General features: G+C 46.0%; 1 pseudogene across 1 annotated transcript; it reads right to left on the bottom strand.

The window, feature by feature from the left end:
* Window positions 1-800: 800 nt before the first annotated feature.
* On the bottom strand, window positions 801-2,936 carry LOC311597175 (large ribosomal subunit protein uL13m-like; annotated as a pseudogene). The gene is made up of 2 exons: window positions 2,871-2,936; window positions 801-1,455 (listed from the first exon to the last, which is right to left on the bottom strand). The product of its transcript is annotated as a large ribosomal subunit protein uL13m-like (transcript).
* Window positions 2,937-18,357: the final 15,421 nt, after the last annotated feature.

The following is an 18,357-nucleotide window of genomic DNA, read 5'->3' as shown; positions in this document are numbered from 1 at the left end:
ACAACAAAACAAAGCAACACAGCACAATAACACAACACGACACCAGAAAGCATAAAGTAGCTGTGGTGAATTACGTGCCCATCTTTTAAGTGTTAAATGGAATCCAGGAAGGAGTTCTGGGGCCCGTCTTCCCAAGTTTTACCATCAAATTGGTTCATTTGTGGAAAGGAGAAGGAAGTTCAGTTGCTCACTATGTGGCTAACACCAGGCTGGCTCACTGGCTCACTGGGTAAAGGCCTTACTACCAAGGCCAAGGAGCTTAGTTCTATCTGAGGATCGTCATGGTGGAAGAAGAGAACTAACATTTGCAAATTTTCTACACACACACACACACACATACACACACACACACACACACACACACACACACACATACACACACACACCTTGCCCCGTTGATTCAGTTTACTTGTGTGAACATGATTTCAGGGCTGCCCAGTTGGTATTGGATAGCCAATAAGTGGCTTATCCCTGAGGAAGTTTCTCTCCCACTCTTAGCCTTTCTTACTGCCTGTGCAATTCTTTCTTTCTTTCTTTCTTTCTTTCTTTCTTTCTTCTTCTTCTTCTTCTTCTTCTTCTTCTTCTTCTTCTTCTTCTTCTTCTTCTTCTTCTTCTTCTTCTCTTCCTCCTCCTTCCCTTCTCCTTCTCCTCCTTCTTCTCCTTCTCTTCTTCTTTGATAACCAAGTAAGTATTTTATTAACATGTATAGCATTTAAAGCAGGTTACACAAGACACTTCTGTAAGATAGTATGTTCTACTGCAATGTCCCTCTGAGGCCTTGAATGCTCCCCACAGTGAGCTCAAGTGTTGCTTTCTCTCTGTCCTGGATCATAGGAATCCCTCATGAAGCACTCAGCATCTTGCTGTTATTTTCAACCATTTCCATTCTCCTACATCTGAAAGTCACCAGGTGGAGCCCACAACCTAAAGTGTCTAGTTCCTCTTGGGTGTACACGTCCATCTGTTTAGGTACTCTCCACAGCTGAGGAAGCCCTTCTACTAAATTCTTAAGGATATCTTCTGGAATATCCTCATCTGGAAAAAGATGCAACCTTTGCATCATGGTTCTTCTGTGTGGGTTTTTGGGCAGCATGCCATAAGTGGCTAATTTTACAATCGCCACTGGGCCCATCAGGTGGAGTTGCACAGCTGTTACTTGTCTGAACCTGCTTGGTTAGCCAATACGTGAGGAGTACACTTTTGGTTCCCATTTGTTTCCAGGAAATGCAGTGGGTCTTGTGTTGATTGTGACAACATGGTCTCCACAGTCACTCAGCTGATAGTACATGGGCTTAGGTAATCCCTGAAGTTTTCTTGATGCTATGACTGCAAGTTTGCCAGGGGCCTGCATCTTGCCATCTAAGAGATACCACATTTGAGCAAAAGTGGCCATTGCTGAGGAGCCTGAGAGGAGCTGGACGTGCTTCCTGGCTGGCAGTGTCCTTTGATTTCTCCCTGTGTAGTTCTTTATCTACTGGGGCCCCATGAGATCCCTCCATGTCTATTGGTTATGCCCTTGTTTGGGCCTTGTTTAGGCAGCCAATATTGGATTATGATGAGTGCAGCTTCTTGGCCATTTCTAGGAGACACAATCCCACAGCAGCTCCTTTGGCTCTTACAGTCTTCCCAAGCCCCTTTCTTAGATGTTCTTGAGCCTTGGGTACAGAACAAAATGAATGAAAATCTTCATTGTTAAGACTGGATTTAGAATTACTAGGAAACACACACTTCTGGGAATGCCTGTGGGTTTCTAGAGAGGCTTCACTGAGGAAGACACACCCACCAAGAGTGTCTGTGGTCTTTTCTGTGGGCACGGGGAAGGGTTGCAGGGGCCAGGCTGAATACAAAGGGGAAAGAAGAAACCCAGACAAAGGCCAGGATTCCCAGTTCTTTGCTTCATGCTCTACCCAATTTAGTGCCTGTGGCTAAAGTTGGTGGCCTGGTGGGGGCAATGCTGACAGGGCCATCACACCCAACGCTGTCTCATCTGTTCCCATCTGCATTAGGTGTACATTTCAGCATAAGCTTAAGCTAGGGCGAAGTGTGTCTGTACTTCTACCTCTGTTTATTTATCTGTTATCTATCTTGACAGCCATCAGGTCACATGGATGCCTCCAATTCTAATCCCACAACATGGCTATATATTGTTTCTATTCATGTACTTACAAATCCTTTCTGCCTTCATCCTTACATCAGAGCCCTGGCCATCCTTGACCCTTGACCTCCCATGCTGGATGCTCCTTCCTTAATCTGCTTGATCACTGACACCCAACTCCTGCATGGGCCTTGCCACCTGATTCCTTTGAGTGGGGGCTCTCCACTAGCTGACTTCCCAGTGCAGGCTGATGGAGACCCCACCCTAGAAAAGCCATCTTTCAGTGTAGAACAGTCTACATCCTGTTGAGCACCTACTTTTTTTTTTAAATGGGGACCTTATTGTACTAAGAATGCAATCCAGCCAACAAAGAGTTAGAAACCCAAGTTTTCTGATTCCCAGCTCCCCTAACCCCCAAATTCCTGGCCCCTTGAGCCACTGATGGAACCCATGCAGGATCTCTTCCTCAGTCTCAGCCTCAAACAAATTTATTTTGGAAAGTAAATGTAAGTCCACTTACCCATTCCAGAGTCATCTAAAGGCAAAAAACAAAACGAGAACACTATTTTTTCCAGCATCTCAGATTTTTTTTTTTTGTCTTCAGAGTACTCAAAAGCAGCTTTGTTTGGATATTTCAAACTTGGCATCAAGGGTGTGTAACCCTGAGCGAGGAATGTATGCGTCGCCTCGTTTGAGACATTTTGTTTTGAAATAACAAAGTTTTGGATGTTTAAAAATACTGCAGGATGCAGACACAGTGGCTGTGTTCCTTTACCTTTGAAATGTACTCTGCATTGCAAAGCTCGTCATTTTTCAGGGGTCTGGGTGCTTCATGGCACATACTTATCTGATTCGACCTGGGAATCTACTCAGTCATTTTTACCCAGTACATTCATGTGATGTCAGCATAACTCCCTCTTCTTTCCTCCCTCCCTCCTTTATATTTTTTACAAACCTATTGCATGTGTATGAGTGCTTTGCCTGCATTATGCATGTATGATATGTTTGCGCCTTGTGCTTTAGGAGGTCAGAAGAGGGCATTGAATCCCTTGGGGCTGGAATTAGTTAAAGCGTGGGTGCTGGGAATTGAACCGTGGTCTTTGGCAAGAGTAATCGTTTCTCTTAACCACTGAGCATTCTCTCTCCAGCCCCTCTGCTTTCTTCCTGGAGACAGGGGCTGATGTAGCCCAGGCTGGTTTTGAGGCCATAGCTGAGGGTGGCTCTACCCCGTGAGTGCTGAGACTGTAGGCCTGTGCCACCACACCTGCTTTACACAGTGCTAGGGACTGAGCCCAGGGCTTCATCCACAATGTCCTCTGTCTGCCAAGCTTCAATCATAGCCCTTCACTGGTTACTTCTAGTTCTTGACCTGGGCTTTGTGCATGGACTGAATACAGCCTGCATGTGCTTGCATTTTGTGCTTTTTAGTCTACAGTCCATCCTGATGAAGATGATGATGGTGATGATATTGATGATGATAGTGATGATATTGATGATGATGGTGGTTGTGTGTGCATGATTGTGTGTGGCTATCAGATCAACTTGTGGGCGTCAGTTCTTTCCTTCTACCATGTATATCCTAAGGACCCAAGTCAAGTCATCTATTCATTGAACCATCTAGCTTGCCTTAGGCTTACAGTTTTAATTGTAGCATAAAATGAATTAAACAAAGGCTAACATTTCATAATCTGAGAAAGATCACATAGGACCCATATTTCTATATCCTAATTATAGTTCTATCTGAAGACAGCCAGTGCTCATGTCATTGTCTAGGACCACTTTCCTATGAGGATGGTGGAGCTGACAGCATGACAGACTCTACAGCACACATGACTAACACATTTATGATCTAGCTATTTATGGAAAGAGTTTGCTGTTCCGAAGTCTAAGGGAGAAGCACACCTTGTTTACTTTAAAGTTTGCTTATAACATTTGGAAGGAAACATTTGGAAAATATAGGTTTTAGATCATCCTTGGTTGACTGGTGTTGATCACAGAACAGGAACGTGTGCTAGGAGAGTAGATGGTTTTATGCAACACTCATTTCTTATGTTAGGTACGAGGCTCTGTATTAGCTGCTGTATACAAAAGGGAAAAGATGCAATTACGTTTATACCTACGTGGGTGTAAAGAAGAACTAAAAAGCATTACTTTGTAATTTTTAAAATAAAAATGTTAATTAATTTTCTAATATTTTTGAGAACATCACACACCGTTTATATTATCTCCTCCCTCCTTCTTCCTCTATTTTTTTGTGCGTCTGTGTGTTCATGAGTGTCTACAAGTACACATGTGTGTATGCACATGGAAGCCAGAGGACAGCCTCGGGTGCCATGTCTCAGGTGCAGTCCACATTTTTTTTTGGTTTGAGACAGGGTCTCTTGATGATCTGGAACTGGCTAGGTAGGCTAGGGTGGCTGGTGAGCCCCAGGGATCCTCCTGTCCCTGCCTGCCCAGCACTGGGGTTACATGTGCATACTACCACACCTGCCTTTTTAAGTGGGCGCTGCAAAATCAAAGACAGATTTTCTAAGCACCTGCTGGAGCCATTCCTCAGACCTCCCATGAGGCAAAGGTTTTTTTTTTTTAAAAACTAAGATACAGGCAAGGAGGACGCAGAAGGAAAGCTGGACAAAGCCACTGAGCCAGGACAGGGAGAGATCCAACAGTGCAGAGCTTACATCCCATGTGCATTTCTGCACGGTCTGTTTTGTCCTCACCATTGCCTGGTATAGAGTTGGTCTGGAAAGTGATTTCTGAGCTGAGTTCCCTGTTCTGAGCCCTTTGGAGTGTCTTACTGTTTGTTCTCCCTTCTGTGTGAACACCTTTTCCAGGCCTGCTCTGGCTTTTTCCTTATTACTGTCCAGCTCCCAACCTTGGGGGAACTCTCTCTTTCTTTAAATATGTTTTAAATTTAGTTTTTGAGAATTTCATATGTACATGCAATTCATTTTGATCATAGCCACTCCTACTCTCCCCCTTCAGCTCCCCCAAGACCCCTCCCCACCACATCATCCTCATAACTTCATGTTTTCTTTCTCTCTATTATAATAACTCATTGAATTAGTACTGGTCATTTGTGCTTGAGTGTGGGGCCTTTGAAAGTGAGCGCGTGTGGCTCTGGTCCAATAAGGCTTTATTTAAGAGTGCTGTAATTTGAAATTTGCATAATTTATATGCTGCAACATGTTAGCCACCTTTTGATTTTGAAAAATCACTGGAAAATGTTTGTAGTTATACCAAGTCAGGGCTCAAAATTTGTACCTTTCTAATTCCTGTTCTACCACATTACCAGTCCTACTGTCATTTTTAAAAATTTTGACAGTGCTGAACATGAGCTCACACTCGTCTCTTGGAGTGCTTTCCTTCCCTCTTAGGCCATGGCTGCCTAGAACCCAGAAACTCCATCTGACTTGTGCACCACTCCGGCCGCAGAGGCCACACAGTGCTTGATTAGAGCTTCCTTCTCATCCACCTAGACCCAGACTCCTTCCCACAGCTCTCTCCTTTTACTTTCTTCCCCAAATTTATAGTTTCTAAGTCACTGTTCACCTCAGGAGAAGAAGCTAGTAAATTTGGCATTTGGTTGAGATAGGGGTCCAGCTTCCAGTGGAAAGGGGCCTGATTTATTTTGCTTAATGCCAAATAAACAACACTTATTCTTCATCCACCCCTCTGTCTACCCACCCATCTATTCACCTACTCACCCGCCATCCATCCATCCATCCATCCATCCACCCACCCACCCACCTACCCATCTACCCATCCACCCATCCACCCACTCACCCTTCCATCCACCCATCCACCCACCAACCCAACTATGCATTTACCTACCTGCCCATCCATCCATCCATCCATCCATCCATCCATCCATCCATCCATCCACCCACTCACCAACCCAACTATGTATTTACCCACACACTCATCCACCACCCACCTACCCATCCATCCACCCACCTACTCACCCATTCATCCATCTACCTACCCATCCACCCACTCATCTACCCACCCATCCATTCACCTACTCACCCACCATCTACCCATCCATCCATCCATCCATCCATCTATACATACATACACCCACCCACCCACCCATCTACCCATCCACCCATCCACCCACTCACCCCTCCATCCATTCACCCACCCACCCACCCACCCATCCACCCACCAACCCAACTATGTATTTACCTACCTATCCATCCACCCACCCATCTATCCACCCATCTATCCACCCATCCATCCACCTATCCATCCACCCATCCACCCATCCATCCATCCATCCACACACCCATCCACTCACCAATCCAACTATGCATTTACCCACACACCCATCCACCATCCACCTACCCATCCATCCACCTACCCATCCACCCATTCATCCACCCACCTACCCACCCATTCATCCATCCACCTACCCACCCATTCATCCATCCACCTATCCATCCACCCATTCATCCACCCACCTACCCACCCATTCATCCATCCACCTACCCACCCATTCATCCATCCACCTACCCACCCATTCATCCATCCACCTACCCACCCATTCATCCATCCACCTACCCATCCACCCATTCATCCACCCACCTACCCACCCATTCATCCATCCACCTACCCACCCATTCATCCATCCACCTACCCACCCATTCATCCATCCACCTACCCATCCACCCATTCATCCATCCACCTACCCATCCACCCATTCATCCATCCACCTACCCATCCACCCATTCATCCATCCACCTACCCATCCACCCATTCATCCATCCACCTACCCATCCACCAATTCATCCATCCACCTACCCACCCATTCATCCATCCACCTACCCATCCACCCATTCATCCATCCACCTACCCATCCACCCATTCATCCATCCACCTACCCATCCACCCATTCATCCATCCACCTACCCATCCACCCATTCATCCATCCACCTACCCATCCACCAATTCATCCATCTACCTACCCATCCACCCATTCATCTACCCACCCATGCACCCATTCATCCACCCACCTATCCATCCACCCATTCATCTACCCACCCATGCACCCATTCATCCACCCACCTACCCATCCACCCATTCATCTACCCACCCATGCACCCATTCATCCACCCACCCACCCACCCATCCACCTACCCATCCACCCATCCATTCAACAACCATCCACTCACCCATTCACCCATCAATCCATCCATCCAGCCTTCCCATCTATCTACCTATGTATGTATGTATGTATGTATGTATGTATGTATGTATGTATGTATCATCTAGTGTGCATACACATGTATGCATGCATGTGCACATGCACTGAGGACAACTTGCTGGAGTCTGTTCTTTTCCCATCATGTGGAGTCTGGGGATTGAAATCAGGTAATTAGGCTTGGTGGCAAGTGCCTTTACTCACTGAGCCATCTAGTCTGCCCCAAGAGCTTGTTCTAATGCATGTATTTCACTCTAGGGATAAAGAAGAGATTCTCCCTTCATAAATAGCATGAGACACTTGACTCTGTGTAGATGGGACTGTTAACAGCAACAGACAAGTCAGTTACATGAAATCAATTTGGAGGAGGCAGACATTGCATGCCATCAAAGGCCACAGCACTTATTTCAGAGACACAGTAGAGCTATGATAGGCAGGCTTTGTAAGGTCAAGAGGGCAAGGTGATTGGTCTGTTTGAATGACTTAGTGCCTGTCAAGGGCAAAACCCTTCAGGTTGAAGACTGGATGGGGTATAAGTGATCTGACTGATGGGAAATTAATGGATAGGGACCTTTTCCTGTTCATCAGGGGTGCATAATGGTTGAGGGTAGGAAAATACATGGCCATCTTTTGAGGACCTATGAAGCTCAAGGAGTCAGGGTAGTACTTGGAATTTAGGTGTTATGATATATGAACACAATGAATGTATTTTGAATGCATGGATGATTTTATTTACATTTGATTTAGTGTCTCTCATAAACCAGGCTCTATGCTGCCTACTACGGACAGAAAGAGTGAGTGTAATTATGTTTTTTTTTATTGCCTACTGTATAATCCTATCAGAATGATAAATGCTTGTTGGATGGCCTTGTGCCCCAAGATGGACGAGATCTCTTATGGTGGGCTAGTGTGTTGTGCGGGGCAGGCACAGAAGGAGGGACAGCCATCCGTTCCCTCACTCATCTGTCCATCCAGCATGCACTGAGGAGCTGTCCCGTGCCAGGCAAGGCAATTTAACTTCGTTGTTTTAAGTCAGTGGCTCTCAACTTTCCTAATGCCATGACCCTTTAATACAGCTCCTCATGTTGTGGTGACCTCCAACCATAAATTTGTTTTTTAAATGTATTTTTATTTTATGTTCATTGGCATTTTGCCTGCATGTATGACTGTGTGAGATCTGGAGTTACAGGCAGATGTGAGCTGCCATGTGGGTGCTAGGAATTGAACCCAGACCCTCTGGAAGAGTAGCCAGTGCTCTTAACCACTGAGTGATTTCTCTAACCCTCATAAAATTACCTTTATTGCTCCTTCCTAGCTGTAACTTTCCTACTGTTAGGAATTGTAATGTTAATATCTGATATGCAGATAGGGGACCACCAAAAGGGTTGTGACCCACAAGGTTGGGAACCACTGTCTAATTCAGGAGACAAGTAACAGGCATGGAACACAACACTAGATTGGACTCCAATATGAGATACTAATGTGTCTATGGCGGTTGGCATGCTGGACAAGAACAATAGTACTGAATCACATTTCTAGCCTGAACATGGTCTAAATAGCCCGCAGGACTGTGGGAATATCCCATGTTCCCACACAGGCGTAGTGCGTCAGGGGACACCGGAGGGGCATTTGGAGGTCAGGGTGTGATGAATACGGGCTGAGAGGAGAGGAGAGGAGGTGGTCCAGCCATGAGTCACTTTCTGGTTGATTTCCGTGTTAACAGATTTCTCTCAGAGAAGACTCATCTCTGTATAGTTGCTTTCCTCTGCTGGGTCAGCACATCTACAGAGCACACTGGGACTCTTGAGTGCTCTAAGCCTAGTTTTGCACTAAATTTTAATCAGGCAGAACCACACATGATCCAGAGCCAGGTGATTGCCATAAAAACAGGCAGGCGGACATGGAACAGTCTCTTAGCTCTTCTGGGCCAACTCTTTCTTTTCCTTTCTTTCTTTCTTTTAAAAAATTTCTAGTCTTTTTTTCTTGGTATAGTGGGAATTTAGAAGTTTATTAATTTATCACATTTTGAGCAAATGCCTGTAATATACCGTAAGAGCAAAACCACAGGGCTAGAGAGATGGCCCAGCTGTTGAGAGCATTGGCTGGTCTTGCAGAGGACCCAGCATCAGGCTCCAGCACCCACACTGCAGCTCACAGCCATCTGTGGCTCCAGTTCTAGCACACGCTATGCCCTTTTCTGGCCTCCGAGGGAACTGCACACACCTGGGGCATTGATGTACATCCATGCAAAACACCCACACACATGAGATAAAAACCCACATGTCTTTCGCCCTTTTTTGTTCTCCCACCCTCCACTCTTCCTAGTCTTCCCCACTTCCCCAGATACATTCTTCCTCTGTTCTGCTTCCAAGAAAACAGAAACAAAAACAAACAAACAAACACAGTCCACCCAGGGAACACAGCATAACAAGTTACTACTATAAGACCAAGTGCAAACCCACATATGAAGACTGCATGAGGCAACCCAGTAGGAGGAAAAGGGTCCAAGGAGTTCCACAAGAATACCAAGCTACACAGTCCTAACATATATGCAGGGGACCTAGCTTAGAGAGGCAACAAGGCTGTGATAGGCAGGCTTTGTAAGGTCAGGAGGGCAAGGCAGTTGGTTAATTTGAATGATTTAATGCCTGGGGAGGGGCGAAACCCTGTAGGTTGAAGATTGGGTGGGTATAAGTGACCTGACTTGTGACTGTCTGTGTTTGTCCCTTCAGTCTCTGTGAACCTTTATGAGTTGAATCTGTGGGCGGTGTTCTCGTGGTGCCTTTCTCCCCTTTCTGTGGAGTTCCCCTGGCTCCACTAGTGCTTGGTTGAAAACACACAAACTGAGCCAAGTCAAAAGAAAGCAGTGGCAGGTGCAACAACACCTTGAGCTGGAAGCCAACGGAAGTGGCAGATGCCCCCGTGTGTGGAGTGTAAGCTAACGCATCCTCACAACTGTGCATTCTAGGTTGAGCTTTGATTCAGCCATTTTCTTGCCGGCAGCCTTTGGAAAAGCTATCTTAACCTTCCTGCTTGCTCATTTCCAAAATGGGAATTTTAGAAAAGGTTACTTCACACCACTAAGGAATACCAGAGACAGAATAGAGGCTGCACAAAGCAGCCCAGCCCACAGAGCATCTTTATCATTGTCGTGATTGTGAGAGAGACACAGTCAGCGTGCAGCCAGTGTACACAGCGCGAGCACCTGGTGGAGGAAGGGGTTGACGGATGGTTTGCTACCAGTGATGATGTTTGAATCGTATCTGGGGAAGAATTGGAATGATGATAGCTAAAGCTGCCCACAGCCAGACGCTGGTCTGAGAACGTAGCACGAGTACCCAGCGTTTCTTACTTCTCATACGAGCCCTCTGAAGTGCGTGCAAACGTCGTCTCCATTACTGCAGATGATGGACACGTGGGACTTCACCCGGCAGAGAAGAGGACTTTGGGGAAGACACTTGGCGTAGCGGTGCTAATGGAATGGATCAAAATGAAAGTGCTGCAGATTGATGGGGCTGAACGCAGTGTGTGCTCGGGCTGGGAGAAGAGGGATGTGTGGGCAGGGGATGTGGGGTGATGCCGGAGAAATCGGCAGGTCAGATTATCGCTGTCGTCTGGAAGATTTATTGAGCTCCCAACTGAATATAGTTCAGCACTGTCTCCTGCAAAGTTCCAGCAATCTCTTTCCCAGCATTCTGATCAGAAGCAGATGTCATGTGCTCTTACGTGCTCCTCATGCAGAGAAGTACTCCAGCAGGTTCTTGGGAATAACTGAAGAAACTGGTTCATTAGAAAAAAAAAAACTGGACCAACAGATAAATGTCTGACTCCTACAGTCTCTTTTCACATTATGTGGCTGAAGTGATTTTAAATCCACAGGTTAAGTGTACATAAAGATGAGCTCATGTCTACGCTTGGAAATGCCAGCCTGAAGGAGATTTGTCTCCATTGTGTGGCTTCCACAAGGATTGCTTTCCTCCTAGGCCTTGTTCTGTGCACACCCCCCACCCCCCCCCCCCCGCCATCCCCCAGATGCTTTAGCCAAAGCACAGAAGGTGGCTGTGGGCCCCTAGGAAGGGAAAAGGGGAGCAGGATGGTTGCTATCTGCCCCCAACAGCAGGCAGCATGCTTCCATTCCTTAGTGGCTTTTTATCCTCAGCAGGAAGTGTGCTTCTCTGAAACTGCCCATTTTCATATGTGGTGACTCTCCCTGTACCTGTTAACCACAAAAAACCAGGTTGTGGTAACTACTCTTAACCTTGCCAGTAAGTAATTATGGAACAGAGGCCCAACCCCTACTACAGAAGGAAAACTATAGTCGCCTTCAGAGCAGCAGAAAATGGAGGGAGCAGAGACTCACCAGGTGGGACACCCTAGAACACCCAAAACACCCAAACCCCTTTAGAGTTGGCGTCTTCCAAGCTCTGGGTCAGTACAGCTTTCTGATAAAGTCCTTCAGTCTGCACTGTGTTGTTCCCATTCTTCAGTTCTCTAGCTGATGGGGGATGGGGCAATGTCCTGACTCAGTGTCACTCCAGCCTCCTGAGAGATGTCTAAAAAGCGCCAAAGTCATTTGTGCCCGAGACAGAAAAGCAAGCAGATGCAAGCACTAAGCAAGCACTGGAGTAGAGCACAAAAGTCCGAATGGTGCAGGGCAGGTGCTTGAAAGGTGTTGGGAGCTTCTAATTCTTAAGAACCGAAGGGCAGCAGACAAGGTGGGACACACACGCAAAGAGCCCACGGTCTCTGGTTTGTGACGTAAGAATGACAGGTGGCTCATTACTATGCCCCTCCCTGTGCTGGTTAGTTTTGTTGACTTGACACAGACTAGAATCACCTGAGAAGAAGGGACCTCAGTTGAGGAACTGCCTCCATCAGACTGTAAGGGTGTCAGGTGTGTGTGTGTGTGTGTGTGTGTGTGTGTGTGTGTGTGTGTGTGTGTGTGTGTGTGTGTTCTTAATTGCTAGTTGATATGGGGGCGTTCGGTCCACTGTGGATAGTGCCATTGGTGGGGAGCTGGGTCTGAGATATCTAAGAAGGTAGCTGAATGGGCTATGAAGAGCAAGCCAGTAAGGAATGCAGTAAGGAACACTCCTTCATAGCCTGTGTTTCAGTTTCTGCCCCCTTGATTCCCCACCCTCATTCCTCCCTTCTGCCCTGGCTCCCATCCATGATGTACCATGACCCATAAGTCAAGTTGCTTTTGGTCAGTGTTTTATCACAGCAGCATAGAGAAGGCAAGGGATATTCGTCCACCCTTACCCCACTCACAGAAGCACTGGGGACTTTCACCAAGAGCATGTGCTATTCTGTGAGGTGGGTCTTTGGACGTGACCATCAGCTTTCTGATTGCCCTTCTCTTCTGTCTGTTTTTGAATGTTATTTCTGGGGTCCATACTAAAGCCAGGAGTACTTCGGTGGCTTGTTCACTTTAACTGGGAGCTGAGACCAGGACATTGAAGATGCCCTTGGACTTGCAGAAGGAGGAAGGATGTGTGTTGTATAGTTATTTTCTCCCAATTGAAACATTGCTTCCTTGAATGCAGCGGGCGAGTCAGAAGACCCGAGAAGCAAGTGAAACTTAAAGGACACAGGAAGGTCAAGGAACTGAGGAGGTTCAGAAATGTACAAGATTCACCAGGCCCCCTTTGAAGAGTATGAAAGCAGTAAATACTTGCTGGGGGAGAGGAGACTCTTTGGTGGAGCTGCCTGTAAGGTGTGTGTGTGTGTGTGTGTGTGTGTGTGTGTGTGTGTGTGTGTGTGTGTACTTAATTGCTAGTTGATATGGTTCATAGGCCTTGAACCAGACCACTGACTCATTGCAATAAACATTTGTATGTAAAGCTGTTTGGGCAAAAATGTACAATGTGTGACACACTGCAGTTTCCAATGCCACTGTGACAAAGGAGTATGTGATGGAGAGGCAGCACTACACAGATGAGTAGTGCTGAGCACGTGCAGTGTAACTGGAGTTACCACAGCTGTGACAGGTGGGAGAGAAGGCTGCCATAGATGGAGGAACAGGTCTTTATCCAGTAGGGTTGGTGGCAGGATGGTATGCAGCAGCCTAGAGCCTGTGATGACTCATTCTCAGAACAAGCAGTCCGGCTACACAATCGCTCTGGCTCTGAGCAGCGACAGGATGTTTGACATGAAGAACGGTCCATTTACTGGACTGGACCTCCGTGAAAGACCTCCATGGTCCGTACTTCTCCCAGAGGCCATGCTGGTCATGGGCTGTGCTTTGGCAGATGGTCATGTTGATGTCATCCAAGGACTGTAGAACCACAGGAGACTTAACAGAGATCCATGGCACATGCGGATGATAGAGACCACGTGGATGTCTGTGGTTCATGCAGACATACAGTTGAGAAAGAGGAACATAGAAGGCTTCTGTGACAACCCCTACTTTCACCCCTCCCACCCACCCAAAAAAGTAACTGCCTAAAAAGGGAGCCAGCAAAGGGAACTCTTGAAAAGTGTAATAGGGTGCTGAAGTGTAGCTCTCCACAATTGATGGGTTTTGGCAGGGGAGCAGGTGGGGAAGACTGCTTTCCTTAGGGGGTGGGCCACCAGGAGTTTGGCCATGCTCCAGTGAGTATATGGACAACACAAAATGGGCATTTTTTTCTCTTATTTTTCTTTTAGGAGAAGGTCACAAGGGATGGGGAGTGGACATGGGAAGATTGGAAGTAAATGTGACTGGGGTGCATGATGTGAAATTCCCAAATAATAAAAACATATTGGAAAAAAAAAAGAGAATAACTTTTATGGTCTGGCTCTAGGATAACTTTCCAAATTTGCTCACTGCTCCTGAATAACCACTTTTCTTTCAGTCATTTTTTTTCTCTCTCAGCATCCTTGCTCTCTGTCACACTGGGTTCCTTACAACTTTTGGTGCGATGAATCTGTCTTGTTCTGGATGGGCCCTCTGTTGAGGCTATCTGGTCTCCATCCTGACCATAGTTTCATACATTCAGTGTCAAACTCAAGACCCACATAATCTCTAAAGCTTTGCTTGAATTATTTATGCTCATAGCTCGTATTAACAGAGGGATATTTCCTTTTATTAATCTGTGTCAAGTTGTTTGTTAGACAAATATACATATAGGTTTTTTTTTTAGCTTTTTGTTTTTTTATATGACTAGAATCATTTTTCTTTAGAGTGCATCACTTTAAATTTGATTTTATCTACTGTATTAGTTGAGCACAAGTTAGGGTAGTTTTAAAAGGCAGGAGGAAAGAAGGATGATTGACTGTTTTGTTCTAGACATCTTTTTTACCTATAGTCCTTAGTCACCAGTCTTTTTAATAAAGTCAAATACTGGATGAAGCATCATTACTTCTTTAACTGGTAATAATGCAGAAGATCAGAGAGGCTATATGTTGGCAAAACTACATAGCACACTTGTCAGCCAGGAATAAGAACCAGATGTTAGAGAACTGACTTGTGGATGCCCACAGCAGGTAGGGGAGATGACATGAGTTGGCTGCCCCTGAAATGACTCAGAATATAAAACAGTTACCTGCACTTAGTGCTTCCGTGAACAGTAGGTGATTTGGAACTGCTGAGCCACTGGAGAAGATTGGCTTTTGGGGTAGGAGCTGAGGAGAGGGTTCATGCCAGGGTGGGAGTGGGTCTCACGCTCAATTAGGGATGAGACTGGCCAGAATCCAGAGCTTGACTCAGAGATGAGCCCTTATCATCCAATAACACTCTCTCTAGGAGAACTACAAGGCCAAGACATGCTTATGTTTTTACTGTATGGGATGAGATACAAAGACCAGAGGATGCAGGAGCTAGAAATAGCCTGTGTAAGCCTCTTAGAAGTGGCGGTGTGTGTCTTCGGGCAGCTCTCCAAGGGCTTTGAATTGTTCAGTGAATCCAACAGCATGCCGAAGGAGCTCCTTCTAATACAGGGGAGAAAGATGAATTAGAAATCACCCCGAGGGCTCCTTCTTAGCTCCTTATGTGTTAACTTAAAAAGCCTAATCCAGGCCATCATGAGCTTCTCTGGAATGTTCTGAGACACATGAATGTATATCCAGTTTATTTATTTTACTTTTATGTGCCTCTGTGTATACCTGTGCACCACATGTGTGTCTGGTGCCATTGTAGGCTACAAGAAGATATTGGATTCCCCTGAATCTGGGGCTAAGGATGCTTGTAAGCTGCCATGTGGGTGCTGGGAATCAAACCTGGGTCCTCTAGGGGCACAACTAGTGCTCTTAACTACTGAGCTGTCTCTCCACCCTCCGTGTGTGTGTGTGTGTGTGTGTGTGTGTGTGTGTGTGTATATATATATATATATATATATATATATTAATATCCATGTTGACAGCACCTGATGGCCAAGGATACACTTGGGTGTTGTTATCTCACCATTGTGCACAGCATATGACTTGTGCCATCTGGTTTGATGACCACAGTGCTGAGAGTCTGCACTGTGGAGGCCACAGGACTTCTTTAGAGATTGGAATTCTGGAAGACATTGAAAGGGCTGGGATTGAGGATGACAGTGGGAGTTAGGGACACAGAAGGAGCAGGCATTTAGTGTCTCCTACATGATAATTTGTCTGCTGTCCGAATCATACCTCTTAAATCATTCTAAGGCCTCCTTGCCTCCTGTTTCTGTCCTTTTGGTCCCATCCCATGCCTGATACAGGAGAGAGGTAAGGTAACAGGAGCCAAGGCCCCAGGGTTGAGAAATATATGATGAACTATAATTGTCCTTCCCTCTCCCCAAGCTTATGACTCATTTCCAGCAGAAACGGTAGCTGTTGATTTCAGTCTGCCCCAGAGCTTATTGTGTAGCCGCGGGTGGCGCTGAACTTTTGATCCTCCTGACTTGACCTCCTGAATGCTAGGATTATAGGTGCATACCCAGGGCTGCTGGAAGGCCACCCACCGAGCTACATCCCCTGTTCATTTTCTCTTGATCATAGCAGTTGCAGGGACGAACGGAACTGACTATGTTTATACCCAATCCAGGATATTTCCCACTTCCAATTCATTCTAGGTCTAGGATTATGGAAAAATGGCTTTTTGATTGAGCAGCTCCAACAGACGTTCACACAGAGAATGGAAGGCACATGGAATTCCCTACCACCATGGAGCACAGTACTGTCTGACCTGGTGCGGTCTCTTTCCCATTCATTCCTTGACAGATTGCTGACCTGGTCTTTATCCGGGGTAGCATCTTCAGGAATGATCTAATTTGGAACACTTTGTTGCCGTGGGTGCCAGGGGAAGTAGCTCTTTGTTTAGCTTCCTTGATTTGAATGTTGAACTTCCTTCTTCATTGGTCAGGGGCAAAGGTCCTTCTGTTGCCCCTCCTTTCCTTACCAGTGGGAACCTCCTCTAGGGCACATTGGGCAATACGTTTATACTGTGAAAACACACACACACACACACACACACACACACACACACACACACACACACACACACCGATTCACAAACAGTTAAGGGAAATAGTAACAACATTTTGACACTGCGTTGGATTTTCGTATGTATTGCATTTAATACTCACTTTTGCTGCATCACAGTAATTTTACTGTGCCAAGGGAGCCAAAGATGAGAGAATTTAGTCTATCTACTAAGAATGCTTCCATAGCACACGAGGGAGACAAGTTTTGAGCCAAGCGTTTTATCCAGGTGTGGGTCAGAATCCAAGATATTTCTCCTCTGTTGCTGCAGCCAGTCCACACAGATTAGCTTATAAATGCATATGCTTTTCATATTCCTGATAATATTATGAATTGTATCTCTTATTGGTGCCCATAAAACAACTTGAATAGAGCAGAATTCACTGGGTTTACTTCAAAGCCATCCCTTACGCTTCCTTAACTTAGTCTAAAGGTATCACGCTTTTCCAGCCATCCTAAGAGTGTGTGTCAGTTTCAGCGCCATTGATATTTGGCAACAGTTACTTCTTACTTGTGCTTTGTAGATTAGTGAGAGGGATCTGTGACCTCTACCTGCTAAATGTGAGTGGTGTCCCCGTCTTCCTAGTCACAAGGGAGTGGTTTGAATAGGAGAACGTTTATCACTTTCCGAAGAGGCTGAGGTGGGAAATGCTGTCTCCTGGCTTCTTCCCTAGCCCTTCCCGGTTCTGGCTTGTGGGCTGTCCACCTAAGTGAAACTCAAGGAAGGAATCTGGGAAGGGTGCCTTCCCCTCCAAGCTTGTCCAGAGGTGCAGAAGCAAGGAGGCATCCAACTTTCATCTGAGGGGGGCATCTGCAAATGGTAGGGTTTCATTCAACTGAAAATGAACTTGCAGACCTCTCCGATGAACCAATGAGATCTTGCAGATTTCAAGAGCCTGCTGTTCTTGGCTTGCTAGGGCACAGCCTATTTTTGTCATTTGCTTAAGGGACCTGCAAGTGTAAAATTGTCTCTTCTTCTTTTTATATCCATGCCAGGAAAACAATTATCTTCTGGGGAAAATATAGCAGTAAGGTACTCCCTCTCTCACCTTCCCCCTTCTCGCTCTCCTTCTGTTTGCAGTCCTGAGGCTTCTCTCTAGGTCCCTGAGAATGCTAGTTTATAGCCCCAGCCACCAAGACAATACTTTTTATTTTATGTGCATGTGAACATGCTCTTTGATGGCTGGTGCCCCCTTGTCTTCCCTGTCTTACTTTTTGAGACAGAGTCTCTGACCCTAGCATTTACTAACTGGCTAGATTGGCTGCCACCAAGAAGCTTCCGGAATCCACCTGACTCTGTCTCCCACTCGCCTAGGGTTAGATTTACGGGCATGTTTGACTACATGTAGCTTTCCCCAGCCCTTTTACTTTTTTTTTTTTTTTTTTTAGTATTTTGAAACCTAGTCTCACTAAATTGCCCAAGCTGGCTTTGAACTCACTCCATAGCCCATGAAATTCTTGCCTTTGTTATCCTCCTGCCTCAGCAACACCAGGTCACAGACTGTATTGGTAGCTCTTGAAGGCCACGGGGGCACGACTTGCTTTATGCAACTTCAGGAAACAGAGTATTTTCTTCTTTTCCCCCGCACAAGGCAATGGTCGCTCAGAGGCACGGGTCACACAGTAGCTA

Source organism: Acomys minous (assembly GCF_964271855.1).
Source record: "Acomys minous genome assembly, chromosome: 1".
Lineage (NCBI taxonomy): Eukaryota > Metazoa > Chordata > Mammalia > Rodentia > Muridae > Acomys > Acomys minous.
The sequence above is the reverse complement of the archived record's forward strand: the minus strand, read 5'-3'. Positions and strand labels throughout refer to the sequence as shown.